The 5,487-nt window shown below is 46.7% G+C and overlaps 1 pseudogene; it reads left to right on the top strand.

The window, feature by feature from the left end:
* Window positions 1-310: 310 nt before the first annotated feature.
* On the top strand, window positions 311-2,935 carry LOC147711345 (uncharacterized; annotated as a pseudogene).
* Window positions 2,936-5,487: the final 2,552 nt, after the last annotated feature.

Here is a 5,487-nt window from a genome sequence, read left to right on the forward strand (position 1 = left end):
ATTATTTTACTGTGCCTTGAGCGCGTTCGCGCTAATTTTCTGCTCGCTCCGGTCCCGTTTTCGGGCCTATTCCCCCCCCTCGCGCGCTGCAGCGTTTGGTTTATACCGCTGCGCACGCTTCCCGCTCCCTGCTCCTCACCGGCTGCTTTCCCGAGTGTGTTCTGTGTGGCTTCTTGCGGCTCGTCTGTCTCCCGTTTTTCGAAGAACGCGGTGCCCGCCCCCAGGGGAGTGTCTCCCTGCCATTCCGGCCCGTCTACGCCCCTTTGTTTCCCTGGTGCTTGTTAACCCTTCCCTCACTGCATTTTCTGTCATGGAGATTCCAAGCTCACAGGAGTTGGACAATGAGGAAAGCGAAGCTTTCCAGACTGACCTCAGTCAGTTTATTCATAATTCTGTGGAGACTGCTGTTGAGGCTTCAATGAATCGTGTTTCCAAACACATGGAGAATTCCCTATTGAGCCTCATGACCAAAGCTTTGGCCCATTCTGCGGGGGAAAGCAGAAAGCGTAAACTGGTTCCTTCCACTTCTCTTTCAAAAAATGTGTCACTGTTGGGTCGCGAGTCCTCCTCGCATTTGACTGAGGACGTGGTTCCTCCCAGGCCTCCTACCAAGGAGGGGATGAAGGTTACTATGTCAAAAAGTAAATCCAAGGCAAAAAATTTGGAGGTTCCTAAGAAGCTGGTCATTGACACTATTCCTGACACGGATGATGACGATGATATGGGTGATACTGTTGATTTGACAGATTTCTTTCAATTGGTTGACCCTCCTTCCCCAAAGAAAGCTAGATTGAATGCTTTTGCGTCTCAGCCCGTGCTAGATACGGAGGGCAATCCTATGTTTGACCCCTCTACTATCAGACATCCTAATTCTACAGAGTGGTTCCCCACTCCTCATGTGGGAGAGTACTTCTCATCTAAGCTCCGTCTTCCCTTGGACAAGTCTGTTCGGGCAAAAATCAAATCCAAATGTCCCAAACCTTCCCTTCCCTGTCATGTTACCGTTACTCCCTCCATAGATCAGCGTCTCCTTACTTTCTTTTCGAAATTTGGCAAAGATCAACGCAAGGGTGTCGATAAAGCTTGGTCCACTTGCCAGGACAAGCTATTAGACGTGGTGGGGCCTTTGGCCCGGGTCTTGGATATGGTGGAGACAGCCCGTTTGGAAGGTTCGTATCTTAATCCTGAGGAAATTTCTTTGTGGCTCTAGAGATCCTTTTGCCTTTTAGGTAATGCAAATGCAGCAATCATTCATGAGCGCCCTAAGGGCCTGTTAATCAAATTGGGCCCGAAGTTGGCTAACTTGGCCTCCCAGGATCCTGGTGTCAAGGCTGACAGAATTTTGTTTGGTGATTCCCTTGTCAAGGATCTCAGCCGTTATGTGTCCACTTTTGCTTCCTTGGACAAGGCCCAATTTTCCATCAAAAAAGTGTTTGCCCCCTGGGTTTTTGGCAGGGCTGGCAGAGGAAGGAACCGCTCTTCCGGCCGCGGTTATTCAAACCAAGGTTCCAGAGGTGCAGCCAGTTCCGGCTATCAGGAATTCAAGCCACAGTTTTACCCCTAACGAGGTCATGGCTTCCGCGGCAGAGGACAGAAAGGCTTCCGTTCCAACAACAGCAACGTGAATAACCAAGGTGAGCCCTTCCCCTCCAATCGGAGGTCATCTTGCTCTCTTTCTTCACAGGTGGCGCACGCTCACAGCAGACCCCTGGGTCCTGAATTCTGTCCAAGGCTATCTCATAGAGTTCTACGCTCAACCTCCCCAGTCTATTTTTCCTCCTCCTTTGGTTTTTTCCGCAGACGTCGCTCTGCTCGTCTCTCAGGAGATTCAAAATATTCTTCAAAAACAAGCCATCCTTGTCGCTCCCTTCGACCCCTCGGGCTTCCTGAGCTCTCTCTTTTTGGTACGCAAAAAGAACAAAAAAGTTCGTAAAGTCATCAACCTCAAGTGGTTCAATCAGTTCGTGGTTTATCGCCACTTCAAGATGGAGACCATCCTCCATCTCAGAGATACCTTACGCCAATCCGTTTGGATGGTCAGACTCGATCTTCAAGATGCCTATCTCTCAATTCTTATTCACGAATCTCACACAAAATATCTACAATTTCAGTGGTCAGGTGTCACCTACCGATTTTGTTCGCTTCCTTTCGGACTTTCTTCCGATCCTTGGTGCTTCACCAAGGTGATGAAGCCTGTGGTATCTTATCTGCGCTTCCTAGGTATTTGTCTCATCATTTACCTGGACGATATCTTGGTCATGCACTCAGACAAGCAGACTCTTCTTTCCCATCACGATGTCGCTCAGTCTCTCCTCCTCGATCTGGGTTTCCTCATCAATTCTGAGAAATCTATGTTAGTCCCTTCTCAGAGTGTAGAGTTTCTAGGCTTCCATGTGGACACTTCCACTGCATCTCTTTACCTTCCAAAAACCAAGGTTTTAGCCATTCGGTCAGAGTTATGTCAAATTCTTTGTCTTGCCTAAGTGTCTCTGCGTTCTCTTGCAAGAGTCGTGGGCCTTCTGTAAGCCTCCATTCAAGCCATCTTTCCCAGGGCTCTTCATTATCGAGCCCTGCAACGCTTAAAGATAAGACATCTTCGCCAAGGCTTGGCGTACTCCGATCTCATCCAATTAGACCTAGAGTCCCATCTCGTACTTCAATGGTGGATCGACCATTTAGATGCGTGGAACAGGAGAACGATCTTCACGACGGCCCCAGATCTTGTATCAGAATCAGATGCCAGTCTGTTGGGTTGGGGCGCCCAATGTGGTTTAATCTCGACTGGAGGTACATGGTCTCCAGAGGAGTCGTTATTGCACATCAACTGTTTAGAGATGCTGGGAGGCTCCTTTGCAATCGCAGTCTGGCAAAGAACAAGGCAAGTTGTTCCATTCTCCTTCGGATGGACACAATGTTTCTGCGGTCCGCTACATAAACCATCTAGGTGGCACAAAGTCAAAACCTCTTGCGGAGCTAGCAAAGAGTCTTTGGGAATTCTGTCTTCAGCACAAGCTGTCCCTTCGAGCAGAATATCCTCCGGGCAGTCTCAATGCCTTAGCAGATTGGCACTCTAGTTACCTTCGAGATTCAAGCGACTGGAAGCTGCTTCACTCCGTCTTTCTCTCTCTCTCCCAAAAATGGGGTCCCTTTTCTATCGATCTTTTTGCTTCATGGATGTAACGGCCGGATTCTCAGACCAGATAGGATCAGCTCCTCAGAGCACCTCCAACCCAGCCGGAACGTAACCACCTCCCTCCTCAGGACCCATCTATCCAGGCACCTGGGTACCTACCTGAGGATGGGGAACTCGCAATATACAAGCTCATATCATCAGAAACACCACTAAATCTATAGGGATTACTAGGAATACTCACTGATTACTAAGGACGTCCATGCCCTACACCACACTCATACCTCGTAGTCTCGCGACCACATGGGTCCAGACTAATCTACCCTGGGGCAGTTCTGATTATTTACCATTACACACTGACTACAGTCAGTGCTAGCTCGGCACCTCCGCAATTCTGCGTGCCTACACACTGGTCTGCAGCCCTAGTGCTCTCTTCCTCACAATCCGGTCCACAATCTGGTGGACCTAAGCACTGGTGTCCCCCCCAGTGTTCTCTAACTCACAGCCCGATCTGCAATCCGGCGGATCTAAGCACCAGTCTCCCACCTGGTGTTCTCATTAACGCCGCTTACCAACGATGATCACTCTCCTATGAATACCTTCAGCTCTCTCTCTCTCTCTATGTTGGGAAGTTTCTCTCACTATTCACTAGAGGTTCACTACTACAATAATATTATGGAATGGCCGAATTACTTAGTGTGTAACTATTCTTTTAGCTCAAGGGCTCCTCTCTCTCCCTAATTATTCAGTGGCTACTTACCTGATCAGGGGCAGCATCTGTTCTGGTTGTAACACCTGACTAGAAGGAAAGGTTACCTGCGCTTTAAGAACAAGAGACACACACTGTATGCAAGAGTTATTCCCTGATTTAAACGCTCCTATTTCCTTTTGACCCATCAGTTGCCAAAGCATCTGGTTAGAAGAAAGGTTAGCTCTATCATAAGAACAACACATGCACACTGGTTCACTAAGAACTGGGGTATCTTTATTACAATAACAATAAAATGGGAATAGACACATACACAGATCTGCGGGGTCTCTGTAACTAACAGGAACTGTAACACACCGCTGAAAGAAAAAGGATTAGACATACAATAGCCTAGGGAATAAAGACAAGATTAAGGTGTAAGTGTAAAGTAAACTAGTTCAGACTACCTCACCTATTAGAAGGAATGTTTTTCTCTCTCTATGGTGGGATCAGGGCTCTCTCTCTCTCCCTCCGTCACCACAGCTTCACTCCTCTGGCTCAACTGCTTCAGCTGGCAGCTTCAACTCCTCCATCTGCTTTAATGTATTCTGATAAACTGGCAGCCCCAGCTGATAGTTCCAACTTTGTTCATATGACTGCTCTCTCCTGCTTCAGCAATTATCTGCCTTCTCTCTTCATTCCAGAAAACCAATTGAACTGAACTATACTCTTCAGCTCCAGCAACCATTCTACTCTTCACTCTTCAAGAACCAAACTGACCACTCCTCCTCTCCTGCAATTCGCTAATATGGAATCCTCTCCCCTCATGGAAATTCCCAACAGAGGGCTGCCTCCCACCGAATTCCTGTGCTTGCTCCAGAACTCTCCGCACAACCGCAGTGGCCATCTGCATGTTACGTCTGGGCCCAAGAGACAAACACATTCTTCCGATAAGAACCAGTCATTGCTGGTTTTCCCCTAGCAGACAACAGATTTAACTATAAACATTACCTTTACCCTGCAAGCATCTCAGCTCTGCAGGGATAGAAATCAAAATGGAGTCTCTCTAGTTCTGGGCCTTGTAGGCCTGAGAAGGATGAAATAACCCTTAGCTCTGTCAGAGTACCTACACAAACCATACCAATATGTAATATAAAGTCAGAACTACAAAGGACACATAATTATGTCAAAGCCAATAGGCAATAGATGGATTAGAGTCAAGAATAAGGGATCTATCATCATATAAAGCAGCTATCCTCTTCTAGGTCTGGAAGAAAGGGCTTAAAAGGGCCAACACAAGGTAAGAACGCAGATTATAGATGTTAGCAAGCTTAAAGTCTTCATCACTCCGAAATAGAGCCAAAAACCATGTCAGAACATTCGACCCTAGACTTTATCTTGCGAACATCTATAAACAACAACAAACAAATAAACAAACATCAACATAATCTATCAACAAAACCAAAAACCAAAAGACTCCCTAAAATAAATGACAACTTAAGGAAATTCCACCTAAAACTTGATGTAGGGAATACAAATCTAACAACCAACTGAAAACAAATCAAAGCACCCTTGACCTGAATGCTGAAATGTAACTAAGATTGATCTGATAACAACAAAAACTAACCAAAGCACCCTCGAACTAAATGTGCCTCAACTTCTAGTGATA

Source organism: Lissotriton vulgaris, chromosome 5, assembly GCF_964263255.1.
Source record: "Lissotriton vulgaris chromosome 5, aLisVul1.2, whole genome shotgun sequence".
Taxonomy (NCBI): domain Eukaryota; kingdom Metazoa; phylum Chordata; class Amphibia; order Caudata; family Salamandridae; genus Lissotriton; species Lissotriton vulgaris.